Here is a 19,113-nt window from a genome sequence, read left to right as displayed (position 1 = left end):
ACAGAGCGTCGAGAAAAGTAACTGTGTCAGCATTTGGGGGAATGAATCAAACTGGTAACACATCACCTTCTATATCAATGGTTTATTGCTCTAATTCTACAACTACTAATAAAACCTTACAACTCACTGCCATAACCAGTAAAACCATCAGAAAATGTACAAAAAAAATCCCAAAACATATTCTAAACAATAAAAACACTAGGAAATATCTAAGTTCAGAAAAAATATCACTGAAGTGCCACCTCCACATTTCAAATGTGACGTCAACTGAAAACAGGTTTTCTACAAATAAATCTCACTCTATATAAACCATATTTATTCTCAGAAATCGTCAATGAGATCGGGTCAAGATGAAATGAGACTTAGAGGGAACCTGTCAGTAGAAATTATGATATCATTTAAATCAAGCTTTGATGTTGATCAAGCATTTTTTACATTTTTGATTTTTAAAAAAATGTTACATGTCATTCTATACAATCATTGTAAGAAAATCCCTTCCCCAGAAGGAATTGATGGAGTTGAATAAAACTTTCTCTGTGTGATTGAAATGTTGATACAAGCAAGTGATTACAAGTTCAGAACAAAAGGATAATTTATTGAAGTGAAAGCCGTGCATATAGGCTCTAGTACCCTGTTGTACCACCTCTAGCTTGGATACAAGATGTGATACAGGCAACCATGGAGGCTCTAGTACCCTGTTGTACCACCTCTAGCTTGGATACAAGATGTGATACAGGCAACCATGGAGGCTCTAGTACCCTGTTGTACCACCTCTAGCTTGGATACAAGATGTAATACAGGCGGGCATGGAGGCTCTAGTACCCTGTTGTACCGCCTCTAGCTTGGATACAAGATGTGATACAGGTGGGCATGGAGGCTCAAGTACCCTGTTGTACCACCTCTAGCTTGGATACAAGATGTAATACAGGCGGGCATGGAGGCTCTAGTATCCTGTTGTACCACCTCTAGCTTGGATTCAAGATGTGATACAGGCGAGCATGGAAGCTCTAGTACCCTGTTGTACCACCTCTAGCTTGGATACAAGATGTGATACAGGCGAACATGGAGGCTCCAGTACCCTGTTGTACTGCCTCTATCTTGGATGCAAGATGTAATACAGATGGGCATAGAGGCTCTAGTCCCCTGTTGTACGGCCTCTAGCTTGGATACAAGATGTGATATGGCTGGCATGGAGGGTCTAGTCCCTTGTTGTACCACCTCTAGCTTGGATGTAAAATGTGATACAGATGGGCATGGAGGCTCTAGTCCCCTGTTTTACCGCCTCTAGCTTGGACACAAGATGTGATAAGGGCAGGCATGGAGGCTCTAGTACCCTGTTGTACCACCTCGAGATTGGATGTAAGATGTGATACAGACGGGCATGGAGGCTCTAGTACCCTGTTGTACTGTCTCTAGCCTGGATACAAGATGTGATTCGGGCGGGTATGGAGGCTCTAGTACCCTGTTGTACCACCTCTAGCTTGTATAGAAGAGGTGATATGGATGGGCATGGAGGCTTTTGTACCCTGTTGGGCCGCCTCTAGCTTGGCTACAAGATGTGATAAGGGTGGGCATGGAGGCTCTAGTACCCTGTTGGGCCGCCTCCAGCTTGGATACAAGATGTGATATGGATGGACATGGTGGCATACAGGTTCCATATGATATCCTCCGGCATATTATTCCACATTTGCTGTAATTGAGCCTCTAGATCATGCAAACTTGTAGGCTGTCAAAATTGACATCCCAAAATGGTCCCATGTATGGTCTATAAATCTGGTGGCCCGGCAGCCAAGGAAATGTGACAATGTTGTAGAGTCATTCCTGTGACCCCCTTCTGTGTGCGGCCGAGCATTACCCTGCTGGAAAATTTTTTCTTGGAAACCGCCATGAGAGGAACACATGTGGCTGCAGGATGTCCTGAACGTATCGCTGAGCTGTCATTGTCCCTCAGATAGATAGTTAGATAAACACATAATCCACCATTCACAACAGTTGATGGTCATAGCTTACCGCCTCCCCCTCTCCGCACAATGACTTTGGCACAGGTTACAAAGCATGCCCACAACACTCTCCCATACAAGTAAATGTGTTTCTTCCTGCCTATGGTATACATGACGCATGAGGATACTGTACAGAATAGGAAATGTCAGACTACTATATGTCTAGTGGTCATTGTCAATCGAAAATACAGAAAAAATACATAATGCATCTGTTACTGTAAAAGGACCCTTAAAAGAAGAACATTCACTTGGCACATTTCAAGAGATGATACTAGACCCCAGAGAATCTACAGGGCATCTGTCAGATATCTCAGAACACCAAGCAAAGGTACCCATTAGACAACCCAGCAGATTGCTAATCAGAGGGCTGTAAGGTGGTGCATGTGGCATGCAAAATATTGGTTTGTCAACAGGAATCACATGGCCAGCTCCAAGTTACCTTGACTCTAAAACTTCTTTAGAAGAAATGAAGTCATAACTTTTGACCAATGTACTGAATACAAGAGGAAGGCAAGAGAGGAGGGTCAGACTAACAGCCAAGAGACCATTAAATGCCAACAACCTGATATAAGGTGGCATGGAAAAATGAAAGATGAAAGTGAATTGAACTATCTCATATCGCAGCCATGTGCTCAGGACTGAGCATGAATTAATGAAATGCATAAGTCCCCGTCTCGGAATGATGTACAATCATAATTCTCAGTTGGAGAAGCTTCCTGTATTTGCATTTGCATGATGGAAATTTCTTAGAGGTGAGATTAATGTTCAGGATTTCATTTGATGTGATATGACAATCTTGGGAACTAACTGACTGTTGTTGGACATTTTCTATTAAACGGGTGTCCAACGTGCGGCCCAGGATGGCCATGAGTGTAGCGCAACACAAAGGGGAAGCTGAATCCAGTGGAGGTGAGGCCGTAGTAGGTACCTGGCAGTGGTAGGCTTTCAGCTTCCACTCACAGGCTCATACGGATGCCAAGGCAGCTCTGTGACTGTCTGATTCATTCAGTCACTCCGGGTTCAGCATGCGGTGGTGATTCTTCTCCCCCACCCGTCGAAGCCTGACTGCTCCTATCCAGTATTGAGGACGAGTGGTCTCATCTTGGCCGGCTTAAGCCGCCTGTCTCTCCTCTGGTGTAAGAAATGGGCCCGTGGCCATGAACTGCATGCGAGTCTGAACAGGTCACTGTGTCCAGGCTTCCATGCAAGAAGCAGGCACTGACTCCAGTCTGAAGTCAACATGGCCTGGTGACGGCGGGAGTTATTTGGAGATTGATGGGGGTTGTTTGGGGGCACAGTAGAAGACAATAGGGGCTGTTTGCCGGATGATGGGTGTTGGAGGATGATGGGGAATGTGTGGAGGTTGATGGTGGTTGTTTGAAGGACTGGAGAATCATGGTAGTTGTTTGGAGGACAATGTGAGTTATATGGAGGATGATGGGGGTTGTGTGGAGGATGATGGGAATTGCGTGGAGGAAAATGGGATTTGTTTGGAGGACAGTGAAGGATGATGGTGATTGTGTGGAAGACTATGGGGGTTGTTTGGAGAACTGGAGGACAATGCGGGTTACTTGGAGGACAATGGGGGTTTGTGGAGGGTTTTGGATTAGAATTATTATGTGAGGACTTTTTTGCTTATCTGTGGTATCACAGAAATTATGCACGGCCCTTTCCTTTTTTTTGCTTATCACCTTTTGTAAGTGTTTGCGTATTTAATGTATGGCCCAAGACAACTCTTCTTCTTCCAATGTGGCCCAGAGACACCAAATGGTTGGACACCCCTGCCATAAGAAAGCAGTGTGTGCCATCAATATGTTTTTTTATAAACCAAGGATAATGAATGAGGCTGATGAATGGGGTTTGATGCAACACTACTAAAACCAGTCATTGATCCTTTGCTATTTTAGTCATGCTCTAAAATTGATAGATGGAAATTCCAAGGTTTTCCAGTATAACATCATGTGGTATTTCAATGATTCTCCCTAGGAGAGAGGTTTTGTGCCAATGGGGGCCTTATGGACCCTATCAAGGGATTACTTGGTCATAACTTTGCAAGTATACTGGGACAAGGTTGTAAAAGTCACTGTGAAGGGGATGAGGAATGTCCTACATTTAAGAAACAAGTATAGCTGGAATGTAGAATATGTACATAACATATGGTAAATTCCTTTACCACTTCCATGTAGACGCTTCTCCGATCTCTGCCTGGTGACCCCTACAGGCCCCTATTATAACAACAAATGAAAAGCTCTGCCCAGAGCTATGGCTTCATGTTCTTAGCTAGTTTATGATCTGGAAAGAACAGAGTCTGTGACTATCAATGACCTTACACATTTCGGACTGCTCAGCTTGCCTCTTTGTCTGTTGATACTTTGAAATAAGAGACTATTTCTCTTGAATGGAACTACCCATTTAATTACATTTACCAAAACTGAGGTTACATATATATATGTATACCGTATTTTTTGCTCTATGCGACGCACTTTTCTTCTCCCCAAAAGGGGAAAAAGTCAGTGTGTCTTATAAAGGGAATGTGCTGAAATTCAAGGATTCCAGCGCGATTGCGAGTTTAACGCGGGATCACACAAACTAAATCGTGGTCACACAAACAAGCTCGCGATCGTGCGAACAAACGCACAATTATTTACTAGTTCTCTCACCTCTGCATTGCCACCGGTTATGTATTGGTAGTGTGCGCCAGCGGGAACTGCTGCTGCTCCCTCGCCTCCACAAATCGGTTTCTTCCCTTCCTCCTGCCCCACATAAGCGCCGCAGTCATGAAGCTCCGGTGTTTCAGAGCTCTGCTGCTCCTTCTGCTCCGTCACTATCCCCTGCACTGTCCCTGGGCGAGTTCAAAATATTCTTTCCCTATTTTCCATCTCTAAAACATGGGTGCATCTTATCATCCGGTGCGTCTTATAGAGCAAAAAATATGGTGTATATATATAATATATATATATATTACATAAACACATATTTTTTTCTTTGCAAAATTCCATGACAGTTTTATAGATCTGTCCTGTTGGGTACATCATCTGGACTGTGGTAGAGCCAAAATGCATAAGGATAAAGGGGTTGTCCAGAGAAAGTCACTTTTAAAATTTGGAGCTATATCACTTAAAACAATAGAAACAAACACACTCCTCAGCCCTCCCTGGCGGTCCAGCACTGCAGTCTGGCTATTCCCCCGATCTCCGTTGACAATGGAAGTCAGGTTACCGCTATTGAATTCAACAGGGGAGCTGTGCTTGTATTACCAACCCAGGCCATTACAATATGTACAGCACTACAGTTTCTGCTCTCAGCTCTGTCCGCATTGACAGAGACTTAGCAATGAGCTGATTAGCAGGGATCCCAAGTGGCGAACCCTTGCTGATCAACTTTTGATGACCTATCCTGAATATAGATCAGCAATGGTAAAAGTCTTTGACGACCCCTTTAAATCATGAAGATAATTCTTCTAGTAGAAAAAAAAATCCTGTTAATTTTTTTAAAAATTAGAATGAACTTCAGTACTTTAGCTAATGAAGAAATAGCATAATGACAACAGTCTAATGTATAGTATGCAGCTAAAATAGTAACAATCGGCCTCTAAGCAAACTACAGGATTTTACGGACTAACCAAGTTCAATGCAGTTAATTACAATGCAGTTACATTTTAAAACCACTTTAAACAGGAAACCTGACTGTAATGGCCAAATCAAAGTCAAAAATAGTATTCTTCATATCCAAGTCCTCCTCATCCCACCCAAGAAGGTTCTCCTAGCTATTCTACATGAAGAAGTCACAGATGAGATGATTGTACACTATCTCATATCTATCAATCTTCTATTATTATTATTATTATTATTATATTATTATTATCATATGTTAAACATTTAACTTGGTTAATACCGGTAGCAAGTGCAAAGACGGAAAGCGGTTAAACCATCATGTTGTTTGTGTGTATGTTCAGGTCTAGAAACTTACTGACAATGTGGCATTTATTTAGTATGGCTGCTGCTGCAGAAGAAGGCGGCAAAGTAGAAAAACAAAAAATAGAAAGAAAACAAAAAAATACCGTAAAGTAGAAAAAAAAAGTAGAAAAAAAAGCAGAAAGAAGAAGAAGGATGAGGAGGAAGAAGAAAACACTCTTTTTCATTGAATTTGGGGAAATACTGCAGCATTCTATCAAGGAATTGCAAGTAAATATGTTTTGCCATTGTAGAACAATTTTAGTTAATTGGAGAGGAATTAATTGAACCAAATCCACCCAGACCTTGTTTTGAAGGGTAAATGTAAAGTTCTAGGTCAGGAGGGGTGTTGGGTCTTCTTAAGGAGAGCACCCAAAAAGTGTGTGGAGACACCTATGGGTGAGTGGGTAGGGGGATGGTATAGTCTCTCCCCAAGTAGAGCAACAAAAAGGGATGTGGGGACACCTAGAAGGTGAGTAAGGAGACTTATAAGGCCATGCAAGCACCTCTAGGTAATTTATGCAAACAAAGAAGATGGAATTACTGCCTCTGCAGCATGGCTGGCAGCATTCCTTCATATCAATGTCAGACCCTTTGTACGGGTATTTATAACAATGATTGGGAATAGGAAACCAAGCCAGAAAACCATGTAGAGACAGCTGTTTCGGGGTGTTTGCCCCTCATCAGTGTGCAGCAGGCTTCTGGCTTAGTTTGTGATAGGCCTATGATGTGCGTCAGGAGGGGTGTCGTGTCTACTTAAGGAGAGCACCCAAAAGGTGTGTGGAGACACCTAGTGGTGAGTGGGTAGGGTGATGGCATAGTCTCTCCCCAAGGAGAGCACCCAAAAGGGTGGGGACACCTAGAAAGTGAGTGAGGAGACTTATAAGGCCATACAGGCTCCTCCTAGTTACATATTCAAATCCTACACTGTATTTCACTCTTTTCATCCAGCATCTGATAATTTGGCAATTCTTCCTGGCTTCTCCGTTACTCAATAGCAGGAATATGATTACATCTCATTAAAAACAGGGAGGATAAGCAGAGTTCTATTTTGTGTGATAATCTTATAAGGACGCACGTGTTACTTATATTGTATCATTTGTCTTATCAGAGTATAATATTCTTCCCCCCAGAAAAATGACCCAGAAGGAATAAAGGCGAGTAATAAACAGTTCTTCTATTACATCCATATATCACTGTGCTAGGTCTTTTTGATAATATACTGGAATGAAACTGACCTTGAAGAGGGTAACAGAGAGTTGACTAAGATGCTCAGTCTATTCTTTCATCAGTATACAATATTTTTGCAAGTAGTAGAAAAGATCAAAAGTTAAAATTCTAACAATATGACGGCATGGACAAGAAAAAACTGTTACAACTGAAACATGTTAATGCTATCTTCTGATGGTATCTTAAATAACTACTGTAACTACAGCTGCCATATTATAAAAGCTGATATATAGATTTGGTTTTCCCTCTGGGGAGGCCCAATTCTGAGTTTTGCTATGGAGTACCATGGGTTCCATATAGTCCTCTGATCTAAGGACTTTGAATCCATGGAGTCGGGAAGGACTTTTCCCCCCCGAATGGGCTAATTGGCTTCTGCCTCTTGGGGTTGTTTGCCTATCTCTGGATCAACAAGGGGGTGGAAACAGGCTGCACTAGATGGACATTGTCTTCATTTAGCCTAACATACTATGTTACTATGTTACATAATGAACTGCTGAGCTGTGGTTTAAAAAGGGAGACAAACTAAAATACAAAACTCTGATCAATTCTACTGTAGCTACATCAGATACAATAAATACCTGCAAAGGTTTATGAGACAAAATCACCAAAAGTAAAACATATTTTAATCTTTTTTGGAAATATCACATCAAGAAAAAATTCAAAATTGGTTGTAATAACTAGAAAAGCACAAAAATATTTGGGTAGACAAATAATTATTCAGCATTATTCGAATCGTTCTGGATACAAAGTCATCCCTGACCCCTGAATATGACGTGGTCAAATGACTCACTACCTGGACATTACTGGTAGATGGCAGTAATAAGACATATTTTCAAAAATTCACGAATCAACCAGCAAACAACTGACCATGTACGGATATCAGTAAACTTGAAAAAAATGTGACTGATCACCAAATGCAAGAAGGACACATGCTCAGACTCTATGTGGAATGTCAAAAATGACAATTATCTAAAATGTAACTGTACCCATCTGTGTTTATGCCTCTGGCACTGACTAAACAGGCCAACCTGCATTACTTTTTAAGCATCTAGTGAACCATAAAACACTTGAATCTGGTGTACAGTGGCCACACTGGAAAAATGCAGATACGCAACTTGTAAAACCTTTACAAAAGTGAATTGGGATTGGTGTGGACAAAATGGACTAGATGCAAAAATACAATATACTGATGAATAAGAAATGTACTATTAGCATGTTGTAGTGTTATTTATGTTGATTTGAAGCAGCCTCGTCTTCAAGTGAGCCTTGTGTGGCACAGAGCGTTAAGGCAGCAGAAATACAGTCCTAAGCTCTCCCTCACGACCTGAAGGTTGCGAGTTCAATCTCTGCTTGGTTCAGGTAGCTGGCTCAAGGTTGACTCCTCCTTCCAAGGTCGGTAAAATGAGTACCCGCAAAAACAGTCTGCTAAGAAAATGTCACTATGGCTAGCGTCACATATTTCTGATATGTGTCAATAGCTGCATTATAATGGTGTGTTTGCACAGGGTTTATCACCTCAGATTCTGTATTAATTCCTCAGTGAAATCTGTATCCTGAAATGCCCCATTGATTATAATAGGAATTCATAGTGTATGTGGTGCAGTTTTATTATGCATGTGGGAAAAATTAAGGAAATTACATGGCTGAACTGTAAGGACATGTCTCTTTTCGGCATTACATACTATGTTACATTCAATGGGAATTCCACATAAGTCATTGGCTAGACTTAATTTGTGAATTGATCCATGCCCCAAACAAATTGAAATCTGCATTGGAAAACCCAACATAGATTCATGTCATGTGAACATAGTCTTAGATAGGGGTTGTGCCAAGTTATAAACTTATTCCCTATCCATAGCATAGGGGATAACTTTATGATTGTGGGGGGTTCGACCGCTGGGACCCTAGCAATCTCAAGAACTATCACTTCAATCGGAGTACTAGAAATGTCCAAGTATGAGTGCTTGGCAATTTTTGGTGCAACAAATGGAGCCAAGATGTGCATGCGCGACACATGGTGATGCGCTGGGATCTTTGGAATCCCCATGCTCAAGATTGGTGGGGGTCCCAGCAGTTGGTGTCCCCACGTTTATAAAGTAATCCACTATCCTGTGGAGAGAGGATAACTTTATAACTTGACACAACTCCTTCAACTCTTTGTAATCCAATTTTGGATTCAGGGTTTACTAGGGGGCTTTCTCTTTCTGCCATTATACAATGGCGCCATCTGCTGGCTAGAGCCAGTACTGCGGCATGTGACAACAGAGCAGCCAGTAATCTACAATAAGAATACCCTACCGGACATCTTCCGACATCAGAGCTGTACAGCCTTCAATCAGAATGTCTTTAGACGTCAGACAGTGGATTGGAAAGGGTTAAGATTGCCCTATAGGATTAACAAGTTACTTATAATTTAAAATAAAAATACCTAAAAAGAGAGAGTGAAATTACTTCTTGTGCATAGGATAGAGATGTATGCAAGCTGCCTGTGTGATGGTACATGGAGTCCCTATTTAGGCCCTTCATTTGTCACATTTTGCTGTCTCCATTCGGCACTGTTTTATGGTAGTACTGTATTTGCCTTGAACGTCACATGACCCTGCAAGACAGACGCTCCGACCTATTCTTTGTGAAGTATCTAGTTCTGTTTGGGGGAAGAACAAGAACATCCTATGTAAGACATAGACCAAACTCATGAAACGGGGCTTATAAAACATATTTCTACTGGGAAATTTCCTAATTCAGTCTTTCGATATGAGCGTGTATTTGTGTCATATGTAGAGGAGAGGTTAGATATCTTTACGTCGTTTTGGCATTTCTGACAGGAGCAATTTAAGAAATGTCAATCATAAGGCAGAAAACATTTTTGTTTCGGAGTTGTACAACAATAAATAACTGCTGTAAGTTTTATTGTCTTGTTCAAAGGGAAAAAAGGTAATTAGGTTCGCGCAAGTCTATCTTCTTTGAAAAATGAAAGGGTTACTTGAAGTGATGTAGGTCTGTAGCATACAAGTGCTTATAAAAAACGCCAAAATTCATATTTCTGGGAAGGGATGGAACATAGAAATTATGTAATACTTGTAAGGAAACAAGACAAGTACATATTCATCTTCTTCCATTCTTCTGCATTGAGCAGGGGGTTGGACCGATGTCTCTGGAGGTCCCTTCCAACTCTACTATTCTATGACTCTACTGTATAAACGCACTCAATAAGCAGAAGAGAAAACCTCTAAAACATACTTTCTGTTACAATCTATTGCACTCCAGGCATAGCAAACTAATTACACTTTTAGGGCTTATACCCATGGCTGTTTTCACGTCCGTGTGCTGTCTATCTTTGTAACGGGCTACACATGGACAGCACACTGAGCCGTTACAGTCAAAGAGGCTATGCAGGCATGTGTATTTTTTCCATTGACCTATGGCTCATGTAAAAAAATTGTAGCATGCCCTATTCTGGTTTGATTTCGTTGATGTAAGTCACCCATTCAAGTCAATGGGGGCACATAAACATACTAGCTAGAGATGAGCGAACGTACTCTTTTCGGATGTTTTTGCACTCGAGCACCGCTTTTTCCGAGTAACTGACTACTCAGACGAAAAGATTCGGGGGGCACCAGGGGTGAGCGGGGGGTTGCAGAGGGAAGTGGGGGGGGGGGGAGGATAGAGAGAGAGCTCCCCCCTGTACCCCACTGCTACCCCCGCGCTCCACCATGCCGCCCCCCAAATCTTTTCGTCCGAGTAGTCAGTTACTCGGAAAAAGCGGTGCTCGAGTGCAAAAACACCCGAACCAAGTACACTCGCTCATCTCTATATGGAGTGCATATGCATGTGCAATCTGTTTGGCTAAGCAATGTTAGAAAAAAAATTGACCTTCTACAATTTTTCTTATTAATGCGTGAGAAAAAAAAACTATGATACATGGAATTCAAAATCCGAACACAGGTAACACATAAAGATGCAACACAGACATATGGATTAAAATGAGTCGATTTTTCACAGACCAAAATGGGTCTAAATAAGGACGCTTTAACACGGGGCGACCGTCAGGCGCAGATAAAATACAGATCGCCCCAGTGATGATCGTTCCTCTGCTTTTACACAGAAACAATCATATTTAGTGAATGTAGGCAGTGTGGGCTGGGGTCATTCCTGCCCGCCATCATTCCCAGTAAACAGGCAGTCGTTCATAGATGAACTGCCTGTTTACTTAGGCCGATCTGTCATTCAGTTTTGATGCATGCAGAAACTGAACGGCGAATGAATTTATTGTTTGTCGCTCAGTCTTGCATGCATTTAGCCTGAACAATAATCTGATCATGACAATCTAAATGATTTTGCAGCCCGTGTAAAAGTGTCCTAAACCTTTATAATGAGTTCGTCAATCTGCCCCACCCCACCAATAAGTGCCCCCATAGATGCATCCGGAGGCTAGTCTCCTCACATTAATCCTTTTGGTTCCTATTGTTCACCAGAAGATTAGGGCCGCCCGTCTAAAGGCGTTGCATTTTAACGCAAGCGGATTTCCGCTGTGGGAGAACACTTCAAGTCACTGTGATTTTCCACAATGAACCTATCATTATGATAGTCCATCACGGATAATCGCAGCATGCTGCGAATTTTATACGCGAGCGTCGATTTATGCCTGTGTACATCGGACTGCACTTTCATGCATTTCAAGCGTTTCATGCATTACCCGCATGCGGATTATTGCCGCGGATAAGGCAATGAAGAATTGCCCATGGACAGGAGGCCTAACTGTACAAGTCTTTGGATGGACACTCCAGATCTTCTTTACTAATGCAATGAAACCTGGATGTTGTCATAAGACCGTTGTAATGGTCAGCTGTTCAATATTTATCAATCTACAGGCTTGATTGCTGAAAATGTTATTTACCCTAGATTTTTATTGGACAAGTCAGCTTTTATCAATTGTTACAATTTATTGCAAAAATTTTATGGTGGAACAGAAGTCAGGATTCTGTGTGGGTAAGACAAATTCTACATTATGGCAAAATATATTTAATTCTCCTTACTATGGGCAGAAAACTATTATCTTGGAAGAATGATCTCTCCCTCTCTCTCTCTCTCTCTCTCTCTCTCCCCTTCCCCTTCCCGCCAGACCAAAAATGTTCAAATGACGCGCGCTGCCTCGCGGCAGGGAGGGGCCAGAACAGGCACGTCACGAGCACCATCGAGTACGCTAATACTCGAACGAGCATCAAGCTCGCCAGAATATGTTCGCTCAACTCTTGTGGCGAGTTACAATAATCAAGCCAAGAGTGGATAAGGGTGACAATAAGAGTTTTTGATGTCTCCACAGTGAGGATAGGGTGGTTTTGGTAGATGTTTTTGAGGTGCAGGTGACATGAGGAAGTGACTGAATATGGGAAATGAAGGAAATGTCAGAATCAAATTCGACCCCAAGACCGTGCACGTGTTGCTGAGGAGTTATGGGGGTACCATAAACTGAGATGGGGCTGCGTCAGAGCGGAGAGGAGCCAAAAACTGGGGCGGGGTCGAACATAGCTCGATGCTCGTTCGAGTAACGAGCACCATCAAGTACGCTAATACTCGAACGAGCATCAAGCTCGCCAGAGTACATTCGCTCAACTGTAGTTATAATGTGTCTACCATTTTTATGGACTATGTCTTAAACTGATTTTATCCTTTAGACTTCAATGAAAGAAAAAACGTTTACCCAGTGCTGTAAGACTTCCTCTTCTCTTCATGTTGTGATTCTGGCTGGTGACCCACAGCAGTCCTGTGCACCTGGAAAATATAGTCGGGCTAAGAAATATATGAACGTGACATGGGGTAAGCGCACCTGATATCTTTTTTTTCTCTTAACACATTAAAGTTGCTAAAAGTGGACAATTTCATCCAAAACGATTGTTCGTCAGGTGAAATTTAACCCTATGCAACACAATTTTGGATTCAAGGATTCCTAGGGGGCTTTCACTTTCCGCTATTTTACAATGTCGCCATCTGCTGGCTAGAGCCAGTACTGCAGTATGTGACATGCCAGAGAGGCCCCCCGAGAACAGAGCGGCCAGTAATATACAGTAAAAATACCCTGCCAGACATCTTCTGACATCGGAGCTGTACAGCCTTCAATCAGAATGTCTGAAGACGTCAGACAGTGGATTGGAAAGGGTTAATAACTAACAACTGGTTTAGTCAGCTCGTGACAGACTGCCATCAACTGGAAAGAAGTAGGTCAAATTTGAAATTTTTGTCCAATACCTGTATAAAAAAGATCTTTCGTTCTCACCAAAGATTTATCATTTCTCTTTGAGAGAACATTCCCAGAACGATTGTTCATCCCTCACCCTTCCTTATTGAACATGTATGGCCAGTTTGATTGACTATAATGGATTAGTATGAATTAAACTGTGTATTTCTGTTTAGGTGAAATAACAATCAATCGCTCAACGGCTGTTCAACGATCAACATAATTCTGTCTAATGTATATGGCCATCTGAAAGCATGGCAAACATCTCTAGACCATTATTTTTCCTTCCCCTAAACTTAACAGTTGGTGTTACATCTTCAGACAGAAATTATGATTTATCGTTCTATACTGTAGAGTAAACTTATCAAAACCACCAGTGACCGCAAAAATTAAAGGGGTAAAATGCTTCATCATTCTACAAATTGGTAGAGGTTCAATTGGTTGAACCCTCACAGGTTGGCAAATGATCTGTGGAGGTCCAACCGAATGATGTAGCGATATGTCCCAGCTTGCTGACATTGGTACACCGCTTTGAGTAAATAAAAAATTAGTACCACATTGAATGCTATTTTAATATCTAATAGCTTTGAAAGGTTTGGTTGGGCCAGTTCAGGAAACTCTTGCAAAAAGTTTGGTTGTGCCCAAATTTGAGCCGAACCGGAAGTTCACCAAAATCCCTAAAACTGGTGTATAACACTACCTAAGAGCCATAAAGCCCTGTACAGCACTTTGAGAGTTATACACCAGTGTTCAGGACTAGTGTTGAGTGAACCAAACCAGTAGAACCCTGTTTTGGGTAGAACTTTGCTAAAAGCTTGGTTTGGGTTCATGCTGAACTGAAGTTCAATCCAAAACAGGGTTCTACTAGTTTGGTTCGCTCAACATTACTAAAATGTTGTTGTATATTACATTACAGCCTGTTCGTCCAATCCACATGACATAATACGGTAATTAATGCAACTGCAAAAACTGCACTTGAGGGCTCTTTCATACGAGTGTAGGCGTTTTACGTTTTACTCGTCAACGCTGTTTATTGGCATGAATGAACGTTTTTCCGCAATCATGGACAGTGTTTTCTCGCCCATTCACACGACCATGAGTGTCGTTCTTAGCTAAAAAATATGTTGTACCCTGGAAATGCCTATATAGAAGCACCTGTAAGCTTTTTGCAGCGTTGGATGGTACTAAAACGCCACTCCTTCCCTTTCTTTTTCTTTGTCCAGCTCCTATAGGAGTCTATTGGAGCTGTTGCCGTATATCGGGCAAAAGATAGTTCCAGAACTATCTTTTTGCCCAGCGTATATATGCGTCGGCGTGTATTTTGGTTGTGTATGTTCTATTTTTGATGGTTCAACGTTTTTACACGCCATATACTCGCCCCAGTGAATGGATGCACTGGAAACTAATGGCTCAGATGGTCGCGTATATCGGTCAGGTGTAAAAATGTAGCCATCTATGCGCTCATGTGAATGAAACCTACCCCATATAACAGGCAGGTTTTTTTGGACTACATTATAAAGACTTGTAAATGTTATAGAAATGACTCGTATGACTTGTGAAGCATCGTACAAGCGATTTGACATGTGCAACTTTCCTACTTTGGAAGTGTTGATATTGTTGTGTGACTTTTAGTTTCCAGTTAATTCAATGGGCTTGTTGCCAACTTACGGTGACCATCCAAAAGTATTGGATCATATAATCAATACACTGATGGATATAAAGATCACCACCTGCCATGTATCAAATACCCCTCAGGCATCTCTACAGTTTTCATCGGATAGCGGGCTACCAGATTCATTTATTACAAGCCAGGGGCGTAACTTGAAGCTCCTGGGCCCCAATGTAAAACCTGGAATGGGGCCCCCAACTATAATGCTTTATTCATAGTACTGGGCTCCCTATATGGAGAAGAGAGGCCTTATGGGCCCCCTAAGGCTCCTGGGCCCAGGTGCAACCACATCCCCTGCATCCTCTATAGTTACGCCCCTGTTACAAGCCATCTCGGACTTCGGGTGCAGGCAGATCTCCTGTCCAGTGCCCCACCGCATCAATTCTATACATTGTATAGTACACATAGAATTATTATCCACTCCTCTGGAGGCGCAGCTCTCATTATATAAAATTAGGTTATGAAGACCAACACTAAAGGAAAACTTTACAGTAAAGGCAAGATTTCTGTGCAAAATACAACAGCAACCATAATTGATTCACTGCTATACATTTGCATGGAAATCCCAAATTCCAAACCCCATCGACCTCCAAAACCATCAGCTAACAACTGATTAAAAGAAGAAGGAATAAGAATAAAAACGTAAGAGGTAACGCAGGTAAGGGGAAAAGTGTACGCAGCCTAGGGAAAGATTTCAATCAGCCTGCAAGTCTGACCAATACAACCCTGTCACTGCTCCAGAGACTAGAAGAGAGCTCTGAGCAAAATTGGCAGCAGTGAAGCAGAAAACACTCAAATAAGCCAATTTTCCAGAAATGAAGTCAGCAATAATGCTTAAGCATCAACTGGCTCAATTACGTTCAGTGTAAACATCTTAATGTAAAAAGCGTTGTGCAGAATGGAGATAAGGTGCGTGCGGTTTCTCGCATTTAAATGCGTTGACTCTAAAATAAAAGAGTGAAATTAAGGATAAAATATAGAAACACAACTACAAAATTATGCAAATGAGGTGGAAGAATGCTGTCATTTTGAAAACAATTCTACAAACTTCGATTCAACTTCTACGAACAGAACATGTCGTCCCCTACTAGGATTCTAGAAATCACGGAAATCTGTCATTTTTCATTGTGTCTCAGGAGTTTCAAGTGGCGTCTCCATTCCAAGTGCCATTATCTAATACACACGCCCCGATTTGATAGATGCCGAGAGTTCTTCCAGAAAATCACCATTGCTGTCTGTAAGCTCTATGGGGTATTGCAGCTTAGCCCTATTCAAGTGAACATGGCTTAACTGAAATATTCAGGGTCTATAGACTAGAATGATGTAGTTTTTGGAAAAAAAGCAGCCATGTTTTTTAATCTCCTCCAACCCCTTTATATCTTGCCGGTTGATAACCATGTCAGAAGGCACTGTTCTTCTTTCGCTCTTTCTACCCAACGTGCTGACTGAATGGCTCACAGCATGCGCTTGCTCTTATGTGCTGTATTAAATGGATAATTGGATGAAACACAAGTATTAGATAAATATACGCGATTTGTGTCTTCCGATGCCTTTTTTAAAAATTATTTTGCTTTTCGTGTTAAATTCTCCATAGCCATCCTTCTTAGCAGCCGTTTTCAATTAGCCTCTATACATTTCACCTTCTACCCTGGATACCAATGAGTATCTGTGTTGTGTGTCACTAATTAGCGAATGTGGTAAAGAATGCCTTTGTCCCTTAGCAGGAATGAACAATGTGCTTTTATTAGCATAAAGAACTCTAATGAAAGGAATTCCAGGTTAAATATTTAACCCCTTAAAGAACAGAGATTTTCCATTTTTTTTATATTTCCATTTTCATGTCCTTCCGGAGATCCATAACTTTTGTATGTTTCTGCTGACATGGCTGTAGGACGGTTTGGTTTTTTGCAACTGCGTTTTAATTCTTACATAGTACCATTTAATGTACCATATAATGTATTGAAAAGAAAGTCATTTTATAGGAAATTAGCCCACATAGAGGACTTGAACTTCAGTACTGCAGTATATAGAAATTTTCAACATTGCCTATTAAGCCCTGCCAGATAGATTAGGGACTATGGTAGGCCTCCCTAAAAAGATGTGTTTTTGCTGCATGTTTAATACTGTGAGCATTGCGAATGAACCTGATTGTTCGGGGTGCCTTCATGTGAGTTCAAATTCATATATAGTATGTTCAATCGCATGATGTATTGTTGAGGCAGTGTAGGCTAAAAGTATTGTTCCTGGGTAAGAATACAGCTCTCTATGGAGACACCATACTCCATGAGATTTTGCGAGGCCTAGTAGAACTGCCATAAAACTGCAATTTCCGAGCAGGAAACGTACATGTTGGCAAAAATATATACTACATAGTCCTCATGTCAATAGGAGCAGTGGAATGGAACTTAGACGTTCATATAGTGAAACCTCTCCAGAAGACTACCCATTAACCAGAGCCGGTTTTATGTAACAGATACTCACTTACACCTACACATACTGACCATCTTCTTTGAGAAGACCACCCTCTAGAAGACCAGTTTTCAATGAAATTTTGAGTAGTGGTCTCAAAAATATTTACTTTATAAAGAGCCATCTCACTTGTCACCTATACATAGATGTGAAGCACTGTACCTATACATAGATGTGAAGCACTGTACCTATACATAGATGTGAAGCACTGTACCTATACATAGATGTGAAGCACTGTACCTCGAGAACCTTCCTCGCTGTCTTGTTGGACTTTTGGTCCTTTTACATGGGCCTATTCAGAAGCCCCGAGGGTTCGTCCGAGTGTTCATTTGCCGAATAATCAGGTAGTGTAAAGGGACCAATTGGACCACTTATGCGAGCATAAAAAATGCTCACTGAATGGCGGTACATGTGTAATCACTGCGATGTACAACTGACCTATGTGGACAAACTATTGTATTAGCAATTGTTTGTCCTAACAAGATGATTCTTGGCCCATGTACAGTAAAAAAAAATTGAGTTTAAATCGACTTCTAAGTAAATCAATGCTCATTACATCGTGCCTAGGATTTGGCCCATGTAAAAGAACCAGTAGAGTTAGACCTCCTGTCCAAGGGCGTAGCGATATCCCGTGGCAGATTTCCACCACGGGAGCCACTGCCAGGGAGCAGGGGAGAGGTGACGGCTCTCCACGCTGAGCCTCTGACAGATAGGCTCACCGCAGAGAATCGCTGGAAATCACAGCATGCTGCAATTTAAATCCTGTGAGCGGAGAATCGCTATGATTCCTCACTCGTGGACAGCAGGGCTGCACTTTGCATATAAGTCTATGGAAAGCACTCACTGCGTTTCACGCGGCCGGATTATCGCCGCGGGAAACACAATGAAAATTGGCCCGTGGACAAGAGACCTAACAAACAGGTTTGTAGTCCTGGGCTGCGGACAACCCTTGTCTGAAGAATATTCCATAAGAGACTGCAAGCAACCCTGGCATAGATTAGCCCGTAAATCTGAAGATTTCCAATGCCTTTACATACTTGTGTGTTCTTGACATATCACACAAGTGTCAAGAGATGGACCACAGAAAATGTCTGTACATTGCGAGGCATAACTACACAAGCTGCATTTTATTATGACATCATAATAAAAATTAGTAACCTCAGTGGTCAATATACATAGAAATTATTTATTTAGCATGCTCCAGAGCAGAAAGCAGAGGAGTGCAAGAACACTTGTCCAACGGCTCATCAATCCACCGGTAATTTTGAGCTATAACATTAATTAGCTCAGGCCCCTACATGTAATCTAATACACTTTTTTTCTATGTGGAATTGGATTGTAAAAATCCAATTTTTTCACCTAAGATATAAATAAGCCCTTTTTGGGGTCATAACCGAATCATTACCAAAAGCAACAAAGTTTGCAAGTTCTAGAGACTGCATTGGTAAAAAGTCCAAAGACGGGCTAAAAAATGGTGGATGGTCTCAAGAACAAAACTTATCAGGAAAGACTTAAAAGGGAATCTGTCACCTCTAGAGATGAGCGAGCATACTCATT

The 19,113-nt window shown here is 41.6% G+C and overlaps 1 protein-coding gene across 3 annotated transcripts in view; it reads right to left on the bottom strand.

The window, feature by feature from the left end:
- The window catches only part of LOC136585029 (fidgetin-like), an 89,789-nt gene that overhangs the window by 32,857 nt on the left and 37,819 nt on the right, over positions 1 to 19,113 (bottom strand). Inside the window, exon 2 of one of the 3 annotated variants that reach the window (XM_066584358.1) lies at positions 12,885 to 12,955. The exons of the other annotated variants lie outside the window; for them this stretch is intronic. The gene's annotated coding sequence lies outside the window, so the exon portion shown is untranslated. The remainder of the gene's footprint in view (positions 1 to 12,884; positions 12,956 to 19,113) is intronic. 3 annotated transcript variants of the gene reach the window in all.

The sequence above is a fragment of the Eleutherodactylus coqui genome, chromosome 1, assembly GCF_035609145.1.
Source record: "Eleutherodactylus coqui strain aEleCoq1 chromosome 1, aEleCoq1.hap1, whole genome shotgun sequence".
NCBI lineage: Eukaryota > Metazoa > Chordata > Amphibia > Anura > Eleutherodactylidae > Eleutherodactylus > Eleutherodactylus coqui.
The sequence above is the reverse complement of the archived record's forward strand: the minus strand, read 5'-3'. Positions and strand labels throughout refer to the sequence as shown.